Below are 26,270 nucleotides of genomic sequence, written 5' to 3'. Positions count from 1 at the left end.
CAAATTAACATCAAGTTGACTAAGCCCCCATTAAAAAGAAATATTGAGTAGTTGGATTCTTTTTATTTACCTTCTTATCATTAAGGATTCAGGGTTCACATGGGGAAGGGCTCCCCTACACCTCTATCACACAGGGTGACCCAACCTTCCCTCCCAGGCACTCTCCGCCCTCCATGGCTGGCTGGGCCCCTGGGCCAGACCTGCCTCTCCTGGTACTTGGCACTGCGTCTTCCGAGACAATGCATGGGTGTGGACATGCAGGGTCACGTGGCCTTCCTCCCCAGATTTCTGTCAGGGTTCACACCACAATGTGGCCAGAAGCAGCCTTTTGGCACTGTGTGGGAGGGAAGGGAGGGGAGCTGCTTCCAGCTGAACGGGGGTGGGGGGAGAATGACCTGCCACCGCAGCTTGCAGCCAGTGCCAGCCAGAAATGGGATGGTGTGGTAGGGTGGGGCCCTGCTAGCTGAAAGCCAGCATACAGTGGGGGCTGCACTGACAGACCAGCAGGGGGAGCGGGTGGTCATGCACACTGCATCTTTGCCCCACCACCAGCCTTGCACACTCACCCCCATCATCAGCCACTGGACCCCCACTCCCCACTAGTGGGCAGGCGGCTGGTGAGCAAGGAGCCAGCCAGCAGCAGGGGAGACAGAAAATACAGGACAATTTGCCCGTTTTTAAGAAAAAAGTCAGGACACCTGCAGGCTTAAATACAGGACTGTACCTTTAAAAAGGAACATCTGGTCACCCTATCCTAGTAGAAAAAACATCCTTTATGATATTTAACACTGGATTGGATGGCACAAAACACTACTAAACATATAAGAGGGATCAAACAAATTGGCAGGGAGATAGAAGATATACTGGGTATACTGCACACACTGTAATTTCTTCTTATTGCTGAGTCCTAAGTGAAACAAAGTCAGCAAAAAAGGGGAGAGAAAAAAATCTCCCCTACTTTCCTTGGCTTTGCTGATACTTCCTCTGATAGAGATCAGCAGCTGTCTAAAGAAAGCCAGTCTCTCAGCTGGAAAATACTAGGACAGACTGCTATCTTTCTGCTTTTTGACTGTGTAAAGGATGCAGATTATAATGCCAAGGCTTGAATATCAGAAATAAATAAATAGAAAAGATTGTGTGATTCCCAACAAGAAGATTCTCAAGTTGTTAGAAAAATAGTTATAAAACTGAGCAGCCTAGTAGACAGTAGATTTATATTTTATTGCCAGCAAAGTCCCACATAAAACAGCCGGTGGGGTGGAATCATTTCCCATGGATCATAAATCAATTGCTTTTCAACAGTACACAGCATTCACCTTGATACTACAACCAAGACTAATGCTACTGTACCTTGTGCTTGAGGGAAATTTGCATGGTATGTTGGAATTGTATGGGTACTAGACAGGATAGAAAATAAATAAAAGGTGGAATTTTTGCTCAATACACAACATCTAAGGCCTGATCCCGCAAAACCTTACTTCCAAGAGCCATATTTAATCATGTGGGCATTCCTGTTCAGATACATGGGACTATTGCCTGGTTACAGATTATTCATGTGAGTAAATATTTGCAAGATCAGGCACAAGTCTTGATCTTTTTACCTCATTCTTATATATGCTTTATTTAATGTATATATATTTATGTTATGCTCTTTGTGTTTGTATTTTTAATTTTTAAGCAAAAATTTAAAAAAAACCATCAAAATACATATTTAAAATTGATAATTTATCTAGCTCCTTTAAAGCCAATCCTGCAAACCCTTACTCCCAGGACTAAGGGTTTGTCTGTTTCTTGTGATTATCTTGCTGACTTTAGTAGAACTACTTATATGAGTGAAGGACTAGTCTCATGAGTCAAGGTTTGCAGAACTGGGCATTGTATTACTAACAGTGAAAAAATATTAAAAATTGAAGGGCCTGATCCTCCAACCCCATACACACATGCCAAGGGACTATAGATGTGAGTGAAGCTTTGCAGGATCCAGCCCTAAATTTGGGCTTGCTCCTAACATCCTAACTCAGGCAAAACGTGAGTTTTGCCTGAGTAAGAACTGAAGAATTAACAATTACAACAATTGTTTACTCTTACATATTTAAATGATCTTGCATTAACATAGGATTGTGTTTCCTTGTTGATTTAACACATTGTTCTATCACATACAGGAAGTTGCCAACCATTGACTTCATGTTCAGTTCTGTAGAGAAAAAGCTCTCTGCCTAAAGAATTTATGATTTACTTGATCACTTATTGCCTCTGTAAAGGGGTTTACAAACCCCACACTGAGGACAGGCAGCACCTTGATCACACTCCCACACAGCTGCCAGAACTGCCAATCATATAGACAGACACCCTCAGCTGTGACCAATAGAGAAAACAAGACCTACTATAAAAAGGAGAGATTAGAGCAGGAAGAGGAGGTAGAAAGGCTTGAGATAATAAATGAGTGATAGCTCTGCATCAGGCTACCTATGAGAAAAGAATCAGAAGATAGGAGAATGCAAGCCCTGGAATTGAAGGACATAGACTCTGTTTAAAGTGAGGGTTCATGAACTGATCTGATTGAAAAACTGAGGCTGGACAGTTAGGAGAAGCTGGGTCCACTAGAAAGACCACACCAAGAGATGTTAATAGCCTTTTACAAAGCTAAGCTATATGGAGGAAGGAGGAGAGAAATAGCACTCAAGAGAAGATAGTTGAGGTATTATGAGAGGGATGCACAAGGGGGATGTAGGTATCTTACTTAGCACTTTGGTGCCTAAGTCAATGCCAGATGACATTCACAAAATCTCTGCTCAGCTGCTCCCTAACCTAGAAGTGCCTGATGTCCCAACATGCTTCAGTTGCTGCTGTTAAAGTTCCTTAGGCACCTAAATTTCAGCATCTGGGCATCTGCTTGGCCACTTAAGTCCTGACACCAAACAGCAGCTCAGCACTTAACTTCTACCTAAGCCCTATCTGGATTCACAGAGTAGGAGTTCCCCCACCTCTCTTGCCTTCAGGCTTCACCCAGTAGATGTGCTCAGAATATGTTTAAAACCTCACAAAATGTCAAGAGGAGGGGGTGCTGCCCCCACCATTAATAATTGAATCTAGTGTTTACAGCACTCACCCATAATGTGGGAGACCCAGTTTCAAATGGGAGGTGGGAGACCGAACAACTGGCATACTCTGGCACTTTGAGTGCAGAAGGTGGGGGCCTGCAAGGATTCTAAAAATTAATACTGGCCGCTCCAGGCTTGTATTAAACTCCGAGGGTTACAGTTTCTCTCTGACCTTGGAGTGGTAAATGCTGCCACCACTCAAGTGCAGAACCCCTTTGAGATCCCAGGAAGGTGGATTTGGGAATTCCTTCCTGGGGGTACCCTCAAGCCCTTTCCCCCTGCCTCCAGGGAAGAGCTGAGAAAGAAAAACAAAGGAAATCAGTTGTTGCCACCAGCTAATTTAAACAAAATGTGCACAAACTACTTGGACACAAAAAAAATCCAATTCTGTTCTTAAAAAAGGTAAATTTTATTATGAAAAAAGAAAAATACATCTGGTAAGTCAGGCTATTGCTAGATTTAAAAAAACCACAATTACAAGGATTAAGCTTTCTTGAAGTCCGTCTTAAAGGTTACAAGTGAAACAAAAGCACTTGGGGTTAGCACAGAGGAATCCACAAGCCATAAAGAAATAAAAGGAATAAACCTAATTGAGTCTTCCTAGACATTTCCTGGTCTACTCAACATATCTGGGGTTTTAAATGAGGAGTTTCTAGGTATGATACTAATGATTTTTCATACCTGGTCCAAGCTTCTTACAGCATAGCTCTGCCCTGTCCCCTCTCTCCAGGAGAACAACAACAGAGAGACAGATAAAAGGGGAGTCATTTTTCCAATTTTAGACAGTTCTAGCCTTCCCTTTGGCTCTTTTGGACAGGACTCATTTCCTTTTACCTATGCATAGCAGTGAGACTTTTTAACCCTTTACAGGTAGAGCAATCAGAGAACAGCTACTAGGAGGGGTTTCATAGCTACTGACTGGCTAGGTGTTCATAAAAAGGAGCTACCTCCCACCCCTTCATTTATCACAGCCCTGTTGTTAGGGGAATACACGAGCCCCCTCTTTGTTTCTTGAAAAGGACTGTCCAGGTTTAGTTTTGTAATTCTAGGAGAGGATTCACAGCTGTGTATCCCAGGTGGAGACAGGTGCTTCCCTCCAGCTAAGCACCTTTTGAGGGGAAGGGCGTAGGTCATGCTTCTGTCCTAGGCATTTTGGATTGGCTCGCTTAGGAGGCGCTCAGTTCAGCTTACTGGCTTTTGTGACTCCATTCTTTGTCACCTAACTGTCCCGATGTATTGTATAGGAACCTGGGCACCTGATTTGGGACTGAATTCCAGCAGGCAAGGCACCTAAAATCAAGACCCTGCAATGCCGATCTCCTACTTGTGAAGCCCACCCTACATGTGTAGGTATGATCTCTCCTGGGAAGTGAGAAAAATTTGGTAGGCAGCACTTTTGAGAGAGAAAGAACAGATCTCCTGATGTACAGCAGTGCAGGACTATTGCTGCAACTTTGTCATGCACAAATACACTCTCCCTGTGGCCAGGCCTTCAAACAGATTATGGTTGACCCTACAGGAGAATGTTGAAGTTGGGGAGTGAGATAAAGGTCCAAGAGCCCTCTCACTCCTGAGCAGTCATAAGATTTGAAGAGAATTCAACATCATGCTTTATTTTCTCTCATTTAGGTGTTTTATTCCACTCTTCTTGTTCCTAGCCAAAACCCCTGCAGCCTTAGAATTTTCTGTAGTGACACCAGTTCAGGTGTCTGTTTGCAGTGGTGAATGACCAAGCTGGGAAAAGAAGATTGTCCTATGTATCTAAATCCCAGGCAGGCTTGTTTACCAATGCAATTGATGACAAACTTGGTAATTTCATTTCTTCATAAATATTTGAATGTTACATTTTGCTAGGTGAATATCTGTTCATTTGATCTAATGGCTGTCCTTTAGAAAATGCCATAGAAAGCCATTAACATAACTTCACCAGTGTTAAATGGGTAGAGGCAAATGGTGATTGCTGAGAACAATACCCTTTTTTCCCACAGCATAGTAATGTAAGAACTGTAACAGCACTTGCAGCTATATAAGCTATATAAGCACTTGCAGCTATATAAGCAAGAACTTCCAGACCTTGCCTGCAGCCAGAGGGGAAAGGAAAATTCCCCTCAAATGGTGTAGGAGGCTAGGGAACCACGGAAAATTTTGTTACGGCTTAGCTTAGGCAGTTTCGCTTTCTCAGCCTCCGGTTATTGGAGGACACGGCATGCTAGTTTTAACCTGCCGTAACCAGCTGGGACTGCTGTGTGGCAAGCCCCTGGCTGTTGGCCAGGGGGGCAACCCCGGAGGGTGGAGAGTTCCTATTGCATTATGTATAAGTTGGTTTGCTGCTGTTTGTATAAAATGAGCATGCTTTGTGTTTGTTTTCGGACTTCACCCCAGGCCGAGCTACAGGGCGCTGGGTTCCCATCTCAGTAACAGCAACGTTTGGGGTCCCCGTTGCAGATGTGTCACTTTACCTTCATTAAAGCCAATAATTCACAGTGTGTGTGTCGGCTTTGTTCTTACAGAGCACCTTGGGAGAGCCCCCCCGGCCTCCCTGGTACGTAACAAATGGAGTAGAGGAAAAGCTGAGGAGTAATTTTCTCCAAGACAACTAGCAGTTCCTCCACAGATTCTGTAGTCTGGCATCTTTGCTGGTCTATTCCTTTACTTGTCTGCAGTCTTCTCACTTTTTCCTGAACAAAACACAGGCCAGAAATGATGTGCCCTGTTCTTCCATGTCACTTCCCAATGCGTTCTATGCCTCTGTATGGAAGTTGTGAAAGGATATAGTTCCGTTTATACAGTTGTATCTGGGGACAAGGAACCTGGTCACAACAAAAGCCTTAACTTTTGAATCATCATATTTTTGAAGTTCTCCATTTCATGGCACACCTTACTGTGGCTAATAAACCTTGAACTTGGGATCTGACTATATGTATTAAACCAGATGAACACAAAAATATCATTAAACGGGTAGCTGACAAGTCAGATATATCCCCTCTATGAAATTAGCAAACAAGAAGGGAACTCTTTGTTTACGATGTACTCTATTCCAAGAACACCGCACTGCAGAAAGCATTTACTTGTCATGTTCTTCTATTATTTTATTTTACACTTCATTTGTTTCTATTACATAGGCTTGCATTTTATTATTAGGGTGTTCTGTTGCTGTAAACAGGCACATTGAATTCTGATCCAGTTATGCCAGTGGAACTTTGTCATCTTTTAACCTATGAAACAATCAAACTAATGACTGTAACATGTAACAGTTTTAATTATATGTATTGATTCTGGGGTGCTTATGCCCTTGTTTGTCCTGAAACAGTAATGCATTTATATCTTTTTTTTTTAAATGATTAATGAGTTGTAATCTTTACCTTACAACAATGAAGCCTTTAGCTATACAGGTAATATAATTTGGTATAAATCATGTAGTATATCTGAGCATCCCAAGCTCGTTGCATTCATGCTGCAAAACACTTCACAGTCATAAGCATGATCTTGTCCTCTGCTGCCCTTGAGAAAGGAGAGGAAAAATACAAATACAAGCAAACCAATGCATTTTCGAACATTTGTCTAACCTGTTATTGTGGTGTTAATCAATAAAATCTTATCAAAATTTGTAATAACTTAGGGAAATAACAGGCATCTCCAGAGTCTAACATTTCCATATCCATAACAAAATTATTTTATCAACTATGATATTGAAAACTGTTTCTTGAGGTGAAGGTAATGCTTAACAGAAAATCTACATTTTTTATAACAGTTTCTTTTCAAGGAGAGCATATATTAAGCTACCAGTATTGTATTGTTTTGAACCAAGTTGAGGTATTGTTAAGTAAACAGGACCCTGAAGATATGCATGTTTCTCTGGATAACTGGTATAAAAACAGGATAACACAGAGAGGCCACTAATGTAAAGACTATGACGAGAGTAATACAAGGAAATTCACATGAATTCAGTTGCAATGGAATGATGAATAGTATTGCAACAGGATACTCATCAGGGAATTACTATCTAGTATTAGAGATGTATCAAAATAGAACTTTCTATCCAAGATGCAAATTATGGAAGTTTAAATAAAAAGGAACCCAAATCCAAACTACTACTTGTTTAGATTTGCGAAACCAAAAACCTTAGCTTGGGTTTTGAGAAACCAAATTCACCCAGGGTTTGATAATCTGTTTCAGATAAGCCTAATATGGAACTATTTCTCTGGCTTCAGATTCTCTCAAATAGATTGTCCTAAGAAGCCTGCTGGAAGAATCTTTCACCTAACAGTAATGAACATTTTTTATTGTTGGGGCATACTGTTCACTTTGTTGTTTCCACTTTGAATCATTGCAAATTAAACTAGAGAGCCATGCTATAATAACGCAGCACCCAGTCCACTTGCTGAGGTATTAAGACAGACAATTTAGCAACTCCTATTAATTGTTCCTTTAGCTTTTCCACTGTTCATTTGTCTCATTTTGCATATACACTCAAGCTTGCTGCAGTAACCTCTAGGAGCCAGATTCTGCCACCTTTATTAACATGAGTAATGCCCTGTTCTGCAAGTAGGCTCATTGATTTCACTATGACTATTCAACATGAGTATGGTTGTCAAAATCAAATCCTAAGTATACACAGTAAATGTGCCACTTGTAGAAGAAATCTGGAAACAGAGACAACCATTACTAGGATTTTTGCAATTTCTTTTTCTTTTCTTTTTTTTATCACATTTTCATGAAACTGATTACCGGCTAAATGAAAGTTTCAAATATAATATTTTCCAAATATAATAATTATAGGATTAATTTATGGAATTTTCCTTCATTAAATTTTTAATCCCTCTTTTATGTCAAAGTCAAAACTTTCCTGGGTCTAATATCATCATGTTGTCTTTTTTTTTTTTTGGTTCACCAGAGATGCTAAACAGTATCAGTATAGGCATACCTGCCAGCTCATATGGGAAACAGGGTATATTTGAAATATTTAGATCTGTTAGAAACAAAATCATATTGTATTTTTATTTGGGAAGTGATATGATTATTTAATGACAGAGTTTAACATAATACATACATATGCAGAGTTAACCCCATACACAAGCTCAACTTGTTCTTCTTGACTTTGAGTGTTTCAGCACACAACTAACTTTCTCTTATTAAGCAACAATGAGTCCTGTGGCACCTTAAAGACTAACAGATGTATTGGAGCATATGCATCTCCAATACATCTATTAGTCTTCAAGGTGCCACAGGACTCGTTGCTTTTTACAGATCCAGACTAAGACGGCTACCCCTCTGATACTTTCTCTTATTAGTCACCCAGGCCTGCTGAAGGAGATCAGAGTCTCTTTAAAAGGAAATCTGTCTAATACAAAGTTGTCACCTTCTTTTAGTCTAACAATAATACAAAACAATCCCTCCTAGTGATCTATTTCTGAAAATGTACATTATTCCCAGTGTACTTCTTTACTGTAGTGGTTGGTGCTACAGGAACAGATCATCATGAATCCAGGAGATTTCCCCTATGTCTCTTCTCTATTAGGAAAAGCATTAATTTGAAGTAATGTAAAACACACATTTTATAAAGTACAAAAGAAAGCATTTATTGAAATAGAATAATTATTGATCAGTCTAATATATTCATGGGCTCAGACTAGATCCCAAAGAACTAACAGTGTTTTGGAAAATTATGTAAATTTAACCATGTAAATCCCACATATGCATATTTCTATTTCTCTTTGACTTCCTCCATCAGAACAGCTACAATGAATTAAAGTACTGAATACTAGAGCCTTCCTAGGATATATTTTTTTAAAAAGTAGATATTTTTACCATGCCAGCCTCAGTAGACATAAAAGGAAATAATCACATTACATTGAACCTCATCTGTAACAACTAAATATAGAATGCATTTACTGTATCTTTTAGGAAGCCCAAACAGTTGTGGGAACATTGGTTACCTTTCAAAAGAAGAGAGAAAGGGGTAGCTGTAGGCTTCCAAATAAATGGGAACTAAAGTGGTACTTCTGTGAATAACATGCCAACACTGGAAATACTGACCGGCTGGTGATATAACCTTCATGGAGCAGCTTACTGAAGCTGCACAACACAGCCATCTCAGCATCTCAATGGGAATTTGGAACCAGGAGTGTTTCTTACAGTACATTAGTGTCAGACCTTTAAGTGTGATTATGTATTGCCTTTGTTTAAGAGAACATTTCCACTTCCTGAAAACATATGTAGCACAGAACAGTTTTGTTTATTGAATCAGACAATCAGAAGCACTTTACATTAGTGTATCATGTATAAATACTGTAATAATAATTTATAAAGGATTAATCAGAATTGTTTTGTTAGTAACAAATTGTTACTAACAAATTGTTACTAACAAAAAGATATCAACAAGGGTTGATATCTTGTAGAGATGTAAAATATTTACAATTACCTCATAAATTATATTGGAACAAACCACTGCAAAGTTCTTCTAAATTAATATATAATATTAAACCTGTAGAGTCGACTGTTTATTAACACCATAGTACTTGAAATGGTTCAGCAATTACAACTGCAAACAAATGACTCTGTTTTGTGGTAATATGGGGAGGAAAAAATAGTTCACCTGAAGGCTAACATTAACAAAATGAGCACTACTGAGATGAACAGCTAAATCTAGTTGATGCTAATCCATATTTATCAGTTGCCTTGTTTACATTCTCTAGTTAAAAACAAAAGGATTCAGAACCACTTACTGATTTACTCTTGTTTAACTGGCAGGTGCTATCTATGGTAGGTTGCTGCTGTGTTATGTACAGTCTCATGAGCATGAACATATTATTTACCAATTACAGTAATTTTTTACTAGGCTTGTGGTTAATAAACATACCTTTTTAAAGAGGCTCTTTCGGAGCTCACTTCTGACCTTTGTGTGAAAAGGTGTATAACTTTGAAAAGTAAAATCAGTATTTCTGTGCTCTACAGTCATCAGTATTTATAATCTACACTAATTATTTTAGTGTGTGTACTTGGCTGTGGACAGTTTCATTTTCTGTGCTTTTGACAAATGCAGTCAGTACTTACTCCATACCTACGATCACATGCACAGCCTTATTTATACATATTTGAATTTGCCATATGTCTCATTCTTGCTTTCCAATCCAGAACAGGTTTCCTCATCATTTCTGTAGCAGACGTAACATAGATCAGTATAGCAACTGTGCTTACCACTATGAGTAATAAAAATCTTTAATTGGAAATGCAGATTAGATGCCAATTCCTACTGATTTTCAATGGGAGCAGAGTATCCAATCCCTTAGATACTTTTGAAAATCCCACTTTATGTCTAAGGCCATGATAGATACAGATGTACATAATGATTTGACTAGTGTGTATGTAAGCCAGTTCTTTCTAGTGGACAGAATACAAATTTTTATGGCCCCAATTCTGCACGACTTACTCATGTGCTTGACCTCATAAGCGTACAATTAAGCACGTGCAGGATCTGGGCTCAGGTGTGCATGATGCATCTAGCATCATGCAAATTTTCTCTTTATGTTAAGTGATAAGGGACTTTGATTTTGTTTGTCTAATTCAGTGGTGGGTTGCCCGGGGGCTGCATGCGACCCATCAGGGTAATGTGATTGCAGGGTGCAAGACATTCTGCTGATGTTGATCATCCACAGGCACAGCCCCCCGCAGTTTCCAATAGCTGTGGTTCACCGTTTCTGGCCAATGGGAGCTGTGGGAAGTGGTGGCCAGCATGTCCCTGCGGTCTGCCGCTTCCCACAGCTCCCATTGGCCAGGATCAGCGAACTGTGATCAGCTATTGGAGCTGCGGGGGCTGTGCCTGTAGACGGTTAATATCAGCAAATCAGGTTACCCTGAGGGGCGGCATACGGTCCATGGGCCACAGGTTGCCTACCACTGGTCGAATTGAATCTCTTTAGGTTTCCATTCTGTGCCAAATATTGTAGGATCTGAGCACCTTTGGCACTAGAAGATGAGAGTTCTGTCACCACTGCCTCAATGAAGTTCTGAGTGGCCAGGATATGAACAATATTGTCAACTCTGTAGTCCTAGCTAGCCATGGCTTTGTTTACCTGTAATGCTTTCCTACCCACGTCATTCCTCATATCGTATTTCTGAATGTTACAAGCAAAAACAGATATAAATCAGTTTTATATAGAGAAGAATAGTAAGAGACTGGAGACAAATTTAAATAATAATTTCTTTGTAAATGGCAGCACATAAGTAGTCGAGCTAGAGATCTCTAAGGCTGACAGACCTGTGCAGATGGTTGTTTGCAACCAAAGCAAGCATATTAGGTTACAAACAATACTTTATGAAGACAAACTTTCATTGGCTGATAAACAGGTAGTCTAACCTGGGATTTTTTCTTAAAAAAATAAATAAATGAAAAATGAAATTTCAAGGTTTTATTATGAAAAAAACCTTAATTCACAGTTTCTAGTTTTGCCTCTTTTATGGAACATCTAATGATTCTATGTTAATTTTTAAGAAAGAGTTGCTAATTTATCCAGGGATATGTTCCATCAGATTTTCATAAGATATCTTTGCACTCACTTAGGTACTAAAATAAGTGTCCAGACTTTCAAAGAGCTCAGAATGAAATGTGGTAAACGCTTTAGAAAACTTTGGGGGGAAAAAAAGTGTCACGTGGGAGCTGTTAGATGTGGGGGTGTTTTGAAAATATGGCCTCAAATGTGAGTGCTGAGCACTGAAAACTCTGGTGATAAGTTTTAAAACATATTTACCTGAAACACATTCAGGGTCAGTCCTGGGACCTGTGCTAGTTAATATTTTCATTAATGACTTGGATAACGGAGTGAATAGTATGACTATAAAATCTGGGGATGACACCAATCTGCATTGCAAGCGCATTGGAGGACAAGATTAGAATTCAAAACAACCTTAACAAATTGGAGAATTGATCTGAAATGAACAAGATGAAATTTGAAAAGGATAAATGAAAAGTGCTTCCCTTAGGAAAGAAAAATTCAAATGCAGAACTAAAAAATGGGGAACTACTGGGTAGGTGAAAATACTGCTGAAAAGGATCTGGGGGTTATAGTGGATCATAAATTGAATGAGTCAAAAATGTGATATAATTGTAAAAAAGACTCTCATAATTCTAGGGCATATTAACAGCAGTGCCCTATGTGAGACATAGGAGGTTAACTGTCCTGCTCTACTCGACACTGGTGAGGTCTCAGCTAGAGTACTGTGCCCAATTCTGGGTGCCACACTCTAGGAAAGAAGTGGACAAACTGGAGACCAAGTCCAGAGGACAGCAACAAAAATGATGTCAGGTTTAGAAAACCTGTCCTATAAGGAAAGGTTAAATAAAGAAAAATGCAATGAGGACAAATGCAAAGTACTCCACTTAAGAAGGAACAATCAGTTGCACACAAACAAAATGGGAAATGACTGCCTAGGAAGGAGTACTGTGGTAAGTGATCTGAGGGATCATAGTGGCTCACAAGCTAAATATGAGTCAACAGGGTAACAGTATTGCAAAAAAAACCAAACATCATTCTGGGATGTATTAGTAGGACTGTTGTAAGCAAGACACGAGAAGTAATTCTTTTGCTCTACTCTGCACTGATTAGGCCTCAAATGGAGTATTGTGTCTAGTTCTGGGCACCACATTTCAAGAAAGATGTGGAGAAACTGGAGAAAGTCCAGAGAAGAGCAACAAAAATGATTAAAGGTCTAGAAAACATGGCCTATGAGAGAAGATTGAAAAAATTGGGTTTATTTAGTCTGGAGAAGACTGAGGGGAGACATGATAACCGTTTTCAAGTACATAAAAGGTTGATACAAGGAGAAGGTGTAAAATTTGTTCTCTTTAACCTCTAAGAATAGGACAAGAGGCAATTGGCTTAAATTGCAGCAAGGGCAGTTTAGGTTGGACATTAGGAAAAACTTCCTCACTGTCAGGATGACTAAGCACTGGAATAAATTGCCTAGGCAGGTTTTGGAATCTCTGTCATTAGAGGTTTTTAAGAGGAGATTAGACAAACACCTGTCAGGGATGATCTAGATCAGTTGTTCTCAACCAGGGGCCTGGGGCCCACGGGGGGCCAAGAGCAGGTTACCGGGGGTACACCAAAATAAGCCAGAGAGCAGGGCCAGTGTTAGATGCACTGGGGCCTGGTCTAGATAATACTTAGTCCTTCCTTGAGTGCAGGAGCCTGGAGTAGAAGACCTCTTGAGGTCCCTTCCAGTCCTACGATTCTATGAAACTGGGCATGGTTAGTCTTGAGAAAAGAAGCATAGGGGAGGACATGAAAGCAGTTTTCAACTATTTTAGGACTATTATAAAGAGGATTGCAACCTACTGTTCTTCATGTCCACTGAAGGTAGGACAAGTAGTAATGGATTTACTCTGCAGCAGCAAGGGAGATTTAGGTTAGATACCAGGAATAGAGTAGTTAAGCTCTGGAATATGCTTCCAGGGGAGGTTGTAGAATCCCCATCATTGGAAATTTTAAGGAACAGGTTAGACAGGCATCTGTCAGGGATGGTCCAGCTTTACTTGGTCCTGCATAAATGCGGGGGCTAGACTTGATGACTTTTCAAGGTCCCTTTCAGCTCTTTTTCTATGTTTCTGTATGGCAAGAGGGTTCCAGCAATGCCAGAACATCCCCTGAGACTTGTTTGTTGGAGTGATGGTGGCAATTGATAATGAATGAAGCCGAACGTCTTTTATTTGAGAGTTCTTTGGTGGTTAACACTGAGAAACTGTGCCACTGCTCTATATATTAGCCAACATAGTGATAGGTACTGCAACAGAGCAATTTCCTACAATAATCTTGAAAAACCTTACTGAATTAAGTTTAAATATTGTTGGATTCCATTTTATTAAAAGGAAACGTTATGTATTATAGTGGTACTGGATGATCAAAAGACTATTTTGAACAATGTGACAGACAAACATGGTATTTTGGGACAATACGTGTAAAGTGGATTTTCTGGGAAATACTTAAGGATTTCCTAGGAAATATTGGTCCCCCCCTCCCCTAGCTATGAAAAAACCCAGCCTTTTGAAGAAGAGAAGTGGGCCTTTATCTGCTAATTACGATGTCGACCTGTTATATGAGACCAAGATCAAAGGTCTACCCCATATAAAGGAGATTCTGTTCTGAAGGTGAGACTTCCTTGTGGAGTCTGAAGGAGTGACTCCTTACCAGAGCCTTGTTGGAGTTGTGTGGTAATCTCTGGTAAGATTGTGTAGGTTTTTATTGTTATAATATGTTTTCTCTGTAATGCTTTCACCTTAAAAATAAATGTGCTTGCTTAGAAAGTATGGTACCTTAAAACTGCTGGCAATTACAGCTGTTCATTGTCTGAACAGAAAGAATGCACAGATGCTGGTCTGTGTAGGCAGTCTGGCTTGCTGGGAATATAACAGTGTAGGCAGGGAACTATGCAGCCTGGAAAAACCCTAGTTAAGATGGGGAGAGAGAGAAAGAGGTCTCTACCCAAGAGAAGAGAGAGCTGAAGAGTCAGAAGCAAAGAGTGGGTGTCCTTGAGGGACCATGGAGAGGAAATACAGCTGTAGTTGCTCTAAACTGTGACAGGTACCTTTTTAAATACAACAAATAGATTGACATTGATGTAAAATTAAAAGCAAACAGCCAAGGTATATGGAAGTCCGCAATAAGGTGTTCTTAAACTCTGAATTTTTTATGGGAGTAATGCTGATCAATGATTCTCTGGGCCAGACACTGTGGCTTAGTGGTTTTCAAAATACTCAGTGTACTTGTACAAAACTCAGTTTACCTATAGTGTAATATATTGGCTGTGTGTATACTTGTATAATGTTCATCCCTAGTGGCTGGGCCAAAGAGAAGTTAAAGTGTGTAGATCAATAAACATATAGTGGAGGCTACTATTTATAGAGCTGTAAAACCAGAGTTGTACACATGTGTGAGAGACAGGGGATGGGAATTAATTGTAGTGGATGCATTAAACTGCAGCCCAACTCTTAGATTTGAAAGTTTAACTGATGTGAGCCTTTGATGTGTCAGATGAGCTTTATCCAACTGTGGGTCAAATACATAATGTAGTGTGTTCTTAACATTGACCTTTTGTGGCTGGTCCATAGGTACATACCTTACTATTGCCGATTACGGGCTCAATCCAACTCCCTTTAAAGTCAATGAAAATTCAACTGCAGTAGGAGCTGGAGGAGATCCTAAGGTCATCATTAGCTTAAGAGATAAAGGCCTGTGATTTTGGAGCTGAAGGAACAGGTTTCTAGTCTCAACTTTTGAAAAGGGCATATATGTGAGAGACTATGTGTTTTGTCTATATCACACGGATGTGTTAGAAAAGGCTGTGTTCAATAACTTGCTGTGCAGCTCCCACCTACTTGTAATTCCAAACTATTTGTATAGCATAGTTCCAATATCACAACTGGAAAACAAGCCTCTTAAACCTTCTGCAAATGTAGGCTATTTTTCACCTGGGTTTTGGCTAAGGTTCTGGTAACTATATCTTTCAGCTAATATACCTTTTGATTAATATAAATAACACCAAAATGAAAATGTTACAATCAGTTTCACCTTCCTTTCTCAGTGCCACAGTGTGACAGATTTTGCATCAGCTACAAAAATAGACTTTTTTCGTTACTGAGCATTAGCTGCCTCCAAAAAAAAAACCCAACCTTTTTAGATCTTCTTCGTAGATACTAAACCCTCTCAAAGCACCACCCAAACGCATTGCTGGAACAAGCCATCTCACCACCTCCATTATTTTTCTTTCTTCTCCCTTCTTTCCTATTCAATCAGTCCCATGTGTCACCCCATTCTAGTGTTTGGAAGAATAATAAAGAACCTGGGTGTAAATTAGCCCTGATCTACACTACACATTTATGTCAGTATAACTACCAGACCCCTGAGCACTGTGTACCACCCTAACCATCAGTGTAGACAGCTCTATGTGGATGGGAGGGCTTCTCCCATTGACATAGCTCCCACCTCTTGGAGAAGTGGCTTACCAATGCTGAGGGGAGAAGCTCTCTTGTTGGCAAAGGTAGTATCTTCACTAAGCACTGTGGTCACGCACCTGCAGCTCTGGAAGTGTAGGCAAACCCTCTGAAAGATTATAGAGTTTACTTCAAAGAGAGAGAGCTGGAGAGTTCCCTAAGCTTCAGAGACAAATTCACCAAAGTCCACCTACCAAAGCACTATCAGGAATATTATGTTGCAGGCTTAAATAATCAGAACAAATTCTCTAGTGTGTTCAAATACTTTCAGTCACACCAAGCCAAGGAGTAAAATTCCTATAGAAGCAGAAACAGGCAATTTCTTTTCTTATACAGGTGACTTTTTTTTCTTGTCACAAACAAAACAACTTTAGAAGATGAAATGTGATTAGCATAAATTTTCCCTTAGACTTACAGAACATGAAAATGTAAGTATTTTTGTTGTGTCACCATTTTCTTTTAATTCTAACACAAACTGATTCAGTAGTGTGAGCTGACAGAAACATATGAACATCCTCAACCAGTCTGGTCAAATCTAATTGCTGCCTATTGTTAATTCAACTGGCCCCATGCACAGTTGGTTTTTAATACTGCCAACTTCAATCATGAGATAAATGAATACATCTAAGATCCAGAAACAGGAAACCATCTTAGCTATTTCACTTATTAATGCCCTCTGCATAATAGGCTTTCAGAAGTAGCTATTAAAATGATATCCCTGCTTTTCAGGCTGACCTGTTTAAGAAACTTTAAAGTTTATGAAATACAAAAACAGTCAACTGTGTAGTGTGGCATTGGGAAAATATTATAATTTCTATTGTCGGAAGAAACTACAGTAAAAAATATTGCTGTTTCCAATAAGAATTAGCATCAAGCAAACATCCTTCAGGTTCCAGGAGTCAATCATTTGTCTGGCAAACTAATCCTCATCATGGGCCACAGTGTGAGATCGTATTCGCCCTTCACAGGCTCCACCTGCCCTGTTAGAAGGAGATCACAGGTCAGAGGTCTCATTTACTTGCCTAGAAAAACTGCTAAGTCTCAGTAATCAGTGTCTCTACACTTCCCTTCTGACAAAAGGGGAAGGGGAAGGAAAGTTCATCATCATTCCCTCTCTCTAGGCTGCTGATGCAGAGGGGAGAGAGAATCCCTACCTTTTTATGTTCCCTTCAAGGAGAAGAGTATTTTTAATGCCTGTCCTTTACTAGTGTTATAGGGAGTAGAGAGGAACCCTGAGGCCCTTCATAGAAACCAGGATAACAATTTTCCAGAGCCTCAAGGTACTGGAAAGAAGATTTTTGCCAGTGAGCCTCATTCTGAGAAGCCATCCTCAACACACACTTTATTAGGGAGGCTGAGAGATAGTGGAGGACAGACAGATGGTGAATGGTGGGAAACAGTCTTCAAATAGGCATGTGGGGAAACAGATTGTGAAAGGTTTTGTATTGTGGTGGAAAGAAAGTGGCTTTGGAGACTAAATGGCTGTGTAGGGAAAAGACAATGGACTTTTCTTTATAGCAGTATCATCAATATTCAAGGAAGGTGAGCAGGAGCTCAGAGCAGTGTGTCATGCTAAAGATAGGATTTCAAGCATTAGGTGGTCTACTTAGAACAGGTATGATATATTAACTGACAGAGTGAGAATAAAAATATTAATTAGGCTTCTTAATGGAGATATTTTATAGCTTCCCTATAAGGGCCTAGTGTCTCTGTAGAACACCCCTGGGGTGTGATGGGGCCATGCACCCACTCAGGTTCTCCTTATCTGGTCTGGGCAGTTAGCATCACCACTCAAAAGATGGAAACTCAGCCCTCTGTCTGAGATCCTCTGGAGTTTACATCTTGCAGGATTCCAAGGAAACAAAGAAAGTAGAAGACAGAAAAGGGACAACCAGTCCCAAACAAGCCACCAGCCACTCTTCCTTGAATGAGCCTTAGACAAGCTGCAGTCCAGCTCAGTATCCTCCAGTCTATCAGCAAAATGTGTTTTGAGGTCATTGCTTATGTTCCAGCTATCCTGCCTTTCTTTGTGTGCTCAGACAGTCGATCACATGAGAGCAGGCTCTGTCCTTCCTTAGGTCTCTCTGCAGGAGCTGAAGGATTTAGAAGTCTGGCCTCCTCCCAGAGCTGCCTCTTACTAAACTTGGCTTCTCCCCTTTGGAATTCTTCCTACAAGCCTGACATTCCTTGCAGGTGTGGCTGGGCAAGGATACTTGAACTGAGATCAACTCCTTATCTTCTTCCTGTCTAGTGCAAGGTTCGTATATCAGATCACATTGCCCCACAACTGTTAGGCGTATTTACTGAGCCATCTAAAACTGAACAAGTTTGCAAAAATAAGTCCAATTCAAGCCATTAAATTGTATGAAAAGCGTAGAATAATTATATTTCTCCAAAATCAGATGACTTTGTTGGTGAATTTAATTATAGATATAAATTAGCAAATTACAAATGAAGGACAGTGTGTGCTTTGTCATATCTCCATACATACAATGTATGGAGAAACAGCACAGATCCAGCAGTAAAATTTAATTCTATTGGAAGGAAATGTGGGTTGTTTTTTTTTTCATTTTTAATTTTTTAGCATAGTAGGTTGAGCCTCCCTGCCCCATACTAGAATACATATCAGGGACTTCACAATCCTATCCAGTCAGATTTTTACTCTTCACTTCATCATGGAGAAAATCCTCCTTTCCCTTGTCTTATCTGACTTTTACTTATTACTACCTAAGCTTGATACTGTCACTGCTTCCTCCCGCTCTTCTAGAAATCTATAGTTCTTTTTTTTTTTATGCAAAGGTATATCATTAGTGGATGCACATAGCCACAGATGCACAGGTCCTATCCCTGGCCTATTTCACACCCTGTTTTTCAGCTAAGTGCAAGGATCTCCATCCTGACAAAAAATATAGCTCAAGTTAGGCCAACTGCCCTGGTGGCTGCTATCGTGTGCTTCAGAATCTGAGCAATGGGAGATCATTTGTTTAAAAAAACAACAACTAACACCCAACATATTAGCTATTATGGCTTTGAAGAAACCCTTACAAATATGAGAATGTAAGAAGAATGTAAATCAATATAGTACTATCTGCCTGACTCTGCAGACAGCTTGAAATAACATTCCATATCCCTTAGAGCTGTTCTCATTCATCTTAACTGGATATAACTCTGATGCCTAATAATGGTAATGCAAGCGTCAATTCTACTATTTTTCTATTAATCAAACATACTCTAGAGGATATAGGAATTATATTTATAGTATCATCATAATACACTTTGTGTGACATCTCATTTTGGTGTCACGAGTGGGCAGAACACTATTACTAGTCCTCCCCCTCCCACCCCCCAGTTTGATCCCTCTAAGGGACCCACACAAAATCTCTTTAAATCCCACCCCTATTGGGCTGCAAAATCACATATTCCCACTGCACCCAAGCCATTTTGTGGATGTGTAGGAGATGGTAGAATTTGCTCTGAAGGGCCAACTATTTTCCCATGTGTTGACCAGTTCTTTTCCCCACTACCCAGAATGCACAGGTTCACAGACTCTTGAACTGAAGAAATATGTTATTAATTCACTGCTCCAGTGAATGATCAGTCCACTGAAACAGGGCATAGCATATGGTTAAATGCAAGTGCTTGCCTTAAGTACATGGTTACAAAGTTATTCATTATACAATGTACAAATACTTTTTTGGCCAAGCACTAAGATTAGTTTGCTAACTCAGTTGTTTACCTGATTGGATTGCTGGCTCAGCTTTTTACCTGGCTGTTCTGTTTCTTTGCCAGACAAGTAGGCATCTTTTCAAATGTCCCAACATGTAAAATATACATTCTAAATATTATATCCTTTGAAAAGCCTTTCTTCTTTCTGTGTACATGATATGGTTATATAGTCCAGCGATTAGGTGTTACAACAGACCTGTCAATGACCTATGAGAATGTAATGCAAACTCTAAAGGTCTTGATTCAGAAATGCACTTATACTGATACTTAATGTTAAGTATAATCTTAAAACTAAGTATATGCTTAACTACTTTGTCAGATCAAGGCTTCAATCAATTGACTAGAAGGCGATCTTTCAACAAGTGTGTGATGACAGTGTATGCCAGTAGTGAAAACTTTAGTTAAGGTTCTGTTCAGAACTCCATTCCAATCATTAATAATAATATATATCGGAGAATGAAAGGGAAGAAAGAAGTTGGAGCAAAATTCACTTATCTTTCGTTTCTCATGTAAGGTTTACCAATTATATATTTTCTGCAGTAAGAAGGAATTAAGACTATTTTTGTGCATAGTTCAAAAATCATTGAACTTATTAAATTGAAAATTTCCAGTGGTTAGTCCTCAATAAATATTAATCTTCAGGTTAATTCGAAAGCCCCTAAAATGATAAGCAACAAAATTATTTTTCTTCATGCACAATACATTTAGACTAAATTTACAGTTATACTTTTTATTGAGATACTGGAAAGAAAAATATATAGGATTAGATTCTCTTTACCTTTGTTGTGTGAGTAGTCTCAATAAAGTCAGTGAGACTATCATATTTTGAAAGTAAATCCATGAGCATACTCAAAGACATAAGGTTAAGGGATATAATTGTAAACCCTGATCATGTGAGCAAAGGGAACAAGATCTCATCCAGTGTTTTGGTTTGCTATTCATCTGTGTAATTTCACATATACTATTCAAATGTGGAAGTACACAATAAAATTAGTAGGGATCAGCATTTTTTTTCCCTTTTAAGAAACAGGGATATTAACTTCAAAATCAGGAAATTCAAAATTAAGGAGCTCAATTCTGTTTTACTGGAGCCACTCCAAATTTACACCCATCTAACCAAGAAAGGAATTTTGACTTATGGGTTTATTCTTATATGGAAAATGTCCACTTTTTGATTTTTTTTTAATCTCCACAGTATCTCTCTGTATTTCACTCTGCCCTCATTCTGCTACATTTTCATCTCATGTTTCCACTACGTTTTTCTTTTTTCCCTCACTCTGATTTTTTTTTCAGTCTCTTTCTCTGGAGTGGAATATGGAAATATGTGTATGTATATGTAAATGGTTCAGTCTGAGTTGAACTTTCAACTGATGAGGATCAGCTTTAAAATTAGGCAAAATAAATCCATCAAAACCTAGCAGTTATATTTCATATTTCTATAGTACTTTTCATTAAAAACATTGCAAAGCTTTACAGAAAAAAGTAATTAATTATGCTTCAAAACACTCTTGAGAGGTAAGTAAGGATATATAAGGATAATTTCAACCATCACTGAAATGCAGCCACTTTTCAGATGGACCACAGTATTTAATAGTAAGTGGTTTAGGTTAAAATGTATAAAAAAAATTACCAGGCCCATTTGAAATAAGAAGCATTTAGCTTACCATAACCAAGTTGTCACTTGGATAAACAAAATGCATGCATAAAAGTCAATTGTACTTATCAATTGGAACTGGCATGAAGGTGAGCTTTCCAGCTCAACTTCACAGTTGCAATGACTGTTTTTTCAAGATAGGCAGGATGTTCATTCAGGTAATTCACTTAAGGTGTTACGACAGTTGTATTCATATTCTTTCTCTGGACTTTGCAGTAGTCTCCCTAGAAAGGATTTCAAACAAACAAAGTTAATAGGATGCTTGTCAATGATAAACTTTAGTTGTTTCAAAATGGAGGAGCATTCTCAGTGGCCAGAGGATTGTTCACATTCGCTCTTGTCCAGATGTTTCAACATCAGGGACCAATGTGTTGAACAAACATGAGGCTGGTGGAGCCTGATTCTGCTACTTGGCAAGGCTGATATGGGCCAATCAGAAAATGACCCATGCTACTGACAAAGATTTGAAACCTTCAACTAGAGGATGAGCTGTGTCCCTTCTCATCATCCAATGAGAATTCCAGATGTCTCCTTTATGGCTTCTCACAACATTGCCCCTGGAAATTTTATAATATCTTTGTGAAAAACTTCTTGTGCCAGTTTGTTTAAGCCCTATTAGGCCATATCACTCTGTATTCTGGGACATACATTGCACATCTCCTGGCTTAGTTGTGGTCAACAACCAACTTCTGCAAGTTACTTTCTGTGGGCCCCCCTGTGATGTGGCTCTTTGGCAAATTTAGCATGGGTTTGTGCTTGTCCGATCAGCTCTTTTAACTGTCTGTAGATTGCATTTATGTAATGCCTCATCACAGTTCTTGATGGTTCTTTCCATGTTTATCATGCAACCATATAAAGTCATTTGATTCATTTCCTTGGTCCATCACCAACAAAACAGCTGTATGTACCTAGTACTAGTACTTGATTATTCCCTACTCTTCATTAACAAAGTTAGTAGGATCAAATATGTTAAACTCTATGTGTACAACTGCCAACTGTAGCCGGATGCACCACTCCTCCCGCCCCCATTTGCTCTTTTGAGTGCAGTCTACACAGTTTCCTGCTATGCCGTTACCAAGTCACAAGCAGCGGGAAGTCCCCAATGATGTTAGATGCTTTCTTAAAGCTGCATTGCTCTATATAGTCAATTGTATTCATGCTTATGAATACATAATCAATTAATGTAAGGAATGGCAAAACAAAGAGACAAATATCACCTTTTATGGAACCATGGTATTATCTTGGTGAAGGTATAAATCTCAAGACAGGTGGCCAGGTCAGAGGTACCAACAAAGAAATGTAACAGCACGCTCATCTGGGGACCAGAACACAAGCAATAGAGCCCTTCCACGGATCCGAAGGGACTCTCGCTTGAGGCCGATCTCCAGGCAGCTGTTGCCTGGCCAGCCTCAGCCATGTGCAAAATCAAAATCAATCTATGCCCACACCTGCAGCCGGCCAGCATGAATCTGATGTGTGTGTGTGTGTGTGTGTGTGAGTATAGCTTTATTAGACAAGCTCATCTCACATCAATAAACAAACCTCAGTGCTGCTCAAGTTCACCTTTGTCTGGGCTCATTTCTTGGCTAGTTCCGAGGACAGGTAACACCGCACAGTTAATCACTCCTTACAGTCACTTAGGCCTTATAACATTTTGGTCAGGCTCACCTTAAAGATTTTTACTTCACATTAGCTTCTTAACATACTATTTGAATGCACCAGCATCTATAATATAAAACAAATGCCCTGTAATAATTTTGTTAAAAGTTTGTTACATATATTTCTTATGATCACTTTATTCAAAATAGATAGCATGATCTAAACTATTTGCAATACTCTTTTGGTTTCATTCACTACTTTCTGAAACCTAATAGATCTCTTCCAGAATGTTTTAGATAGCTTTCTTTTCAATATAGTTTCTTAAATCTTAATTAACATCTTTTAGATTTATTTTGTCTAGTAATAAACTTATAGTGTAGCAAATATTATAGCTTGATCTAATGTATCTCTGGTAGGGCCGTATAGGCATAAAGTGTATAAAATAAAAAGGTAAATGAGTTATTTTACTCTTAGGAAGAGTTTGTGGTTAAGCCTAGCCTAACCTGCATCTTATCTGCATGAAACACAGAAACATCAGCTGTTTGATTTATTTTAGAGGCCTAAATTAAGCAAAGGATTACGGCCTATGTGTGCATGTTTATAACATTACTATTTTTAATACAGTCCACATTTTCCTGTCCATCACGAGACAAAGAAAGCCACATGCTAAAGAACCACCATCATTTCCTGTACTACCTAAATGCACTCTCTGGAGATCTCCCATGCAAGTATTGAACTAGCACACCCTTCCTTTACCCGTCAGATCTTCCATAATCATGGCAGATTGTATCTCAAGATAGTCTCAGACATGAGCCTTTTATGTAGCAACATAAAGCACTAGTTCTTCCATAAATTAAGTGTTATCAGTGACAGATATAAAGGTCTTCCTTCTGCTTTACCCTTAAATGTATGTAACATGAGAAGTGATTGCAGCATTTCATAGTATGTTTTTCAGTAACTCAGAAGGCATATCTCATTCTAATTTGTAGTCTGCATCATGTGACCAAAAATATAGTCTCACATGTGCCACTTCACAGAGAAATAGTCCATGTATGACAAGATGGTGCAATCCATAATGGAAAATATTTAATACATATTAGTATACCTTTGGGTATACTGTTTGGCTGATATATATTATTTAATATTAAAATTGTGGTGGTGAAGGGGGGCCCCAGTCAAGATGGGCTCAATTTGTGCCAGGTGCTGTGCAACCATGTGCAAAGACACAGTCCTAGTCCTGTCAACCTTACAATCTAAGAAGACAAAGAGTGAAGGGATAGGTGTATAATCAAATATAGACATTTAAATTTTCATGATTTAACCATCAAGAATATATAAGGACTTAGAGCACATCAATATACTATAACGTGTTTGGAATTTGACATTTTAGCCAAATGTTGTTTATTTCCTCAGTTATATAATGTTAGTCCATCTCTACATGTGGTCTGATAGAGCTGAATAAGAAGTTTTGTTTTACAAAAGTATTTTTTTTTAATTGGTCACTTTGATTGGATCTATTGTAGAGACTGCAAAGGAACCCTGAGACTGGGCACAACAAGGGATGATTCTGACACAAGGAAGCAGGAAACTACATAAAAAGGGAGAAGACTGGTGAATAACTGACACAGAACTGTCAGTGGAACAGGTTGCTTTGGTGAACAATTCTTGGCTTCTAGAAGCCCTGCACCAAATTCCAATACGGTTTTCACATTAGAAATTCCTCTATCTGCAAGAATTACACTGCCCTGCTTCTATTTAAAAACTGTAGCTTTGGTCCAAGTTGCAGTTAGTGGAAGACCCAATGCGGGAGGACAAACAGGTAGATTTATGCCACCTTTGTACTCCACAATCTCCTTGGCTGGTGGGAGCCATTTTGCACCGCTGGCACAAATTCAAGTAGCTTCAGTACTGCACATGAATTTAAAGTAATTCCATGTAGGTCTAGAAAACTAAACACAACACCTATTTCTACTTGTGAATTAAACTAATAATAAACAAAGGTGCACTGACAAAACTGAAGCCAGTTTAGCTTTATTGACTAAGTTGAATTAAATGTGAAATATTAAACAGTACAATTGGTGGGAGGAAAAAAGACGTAATACGTGTAAAGGTCATTTCACTTTTAGATATCAGAGATTATAATAGTAGCATGGATAACATGGGAGGGGGTGGTTAATGGGACTTTTTATTCAGAGTGTGTTTCTTAAACTATTTTTATTTTAATATAAATATTTTAGCATGGGGGCGGGGGAGAATATGAGTTAAAATGTACCAAGTCAGCAGTTTGTTAGAGTAATTCACAACTGAGAAAATATATAATGTACATAGAAAATTGCAGAATTTTGTACTGCTCTTTATATGATATTTGAGTTGTGTGTTTCAAAGTTAGCATATGTACATAAGAAAGGGAAGCTGCATTTTTGCATTCCTCAGATAAAGGTATGTTTTATTTGGTTTCCTTTTTCATGACTAGGTAATAATTAATTATTTTGGGGCACAGCATTTTTTCTAGGTGCTTTCCATCCATACCCACGCTTTGAGTTATCCAGTCCAAAAGAGTATATTCTCCCATGATTATATCAAAAAGGGAAAATCAAAATATTACAAAGTACCAGTAAATTCTTTATTGCAGTCAAAGAATAGCAGAGATGGTGCATTAAAGGTTACATACTTTTCTTTAATACAACTAGGCAGAACAAAAGAAAACTGATGTATTACACTGCATATGTTTGTTCAGTTGTTACATCATGATGGTATTTTCTTTGATTCTGCTTTTTGCTTTTGAAGTATTGCCTTAACATTTAGTTTGCAAACTAATGTGTATATTTGCATAAATCTGTGTTTAACATTTATTCTATAGGCCTCTAGACAAAAGTCTGAGTTAGCTTATAAGGTCAGAAAAAATAGGCTTTGTAAATGTTACAACAGTAAACCAGAGGTTCAAGAGAATATTACATAAATTGTGTAGAATGTTTTTAATTTGTTTGAACCAATGAATGACTACATAAACAGAAACATCCAATCAAATATGAATTAGACCTTAGACACCACACTTTTGGGAGGGACCAATATACAAAAGCAGTAAAATGGCTGAATTTACAACAATTATGTCAATGAGCATGTAAATGGCTCAAGGACAATTTTTATTTTCAATTAATTCCAGATAATTTCACTGCTGTTCCTCCAGATTTGTATTGGTTAATCC

The 26,270-nt window shown here is 38.8% G+C and overlaps 2 long non-coding RNA genes across 5 annotated transcripts in view; one reads left to right on the top strand and one right to left on the bottom strand.

The window, feature by feature from the left end:
- The first annotated feature begins 2,425 nt into the window (after nucleotides 1–2,425).
- On the top strand, nucleotides 2,426–25,217 carry LOC120406686. Its single transcript, XR_005599480.1, has 3 exons — nucleotides 2,426–2,535; nucleotides 4,346–4,451; nucleotides 24,589–25,217. It is a non-coding gene; the product is annotated as an uncharacterized LOC120406686 (long non-coding RNA).
- The window catches only part of LOC120406685, a 103,520-nt gene continuing 98,685 nt past the window's right edge, over nucleotides 21,436–26,270 (bottom strand). For all 4 annotated transcript variants that reach the window (XR_005599478.1, XR_005599476.1, XR_005599479.1 and 1 more), the window contains 2 exons: nucleotides 23,135–23,191; nucleotides 21,436–21,690 (listed from right to left, as the gene is read on the bottom strand). This is a non-coding gene — a long non-coding RNA (uncharacterized LOC120406685). The remainder of the gene's footprint in view (nucleotides 21,691–23,134; nucleotides 23,192–26,270) is intronic.

Source organism: Mauremys reevesii, linkage group 5 (genome assembly GCF_016161935.1).
Source record: "Mauremys reevesii isolate NIE-2019 linkage group 5, ASM1616193v1, whole genome shotgun sequence".
Lineage (NCBI taxonomy): Eukaryota > Metazoa > Chordata > Testudines > Geoemydidae > Mauremys > Mauremys reevesii.
The sequence above is the reverse complement of the archived record's forward strand: the minus strand, read 5'-3'. Positions and strand labels throughout refer to the sequence as shown.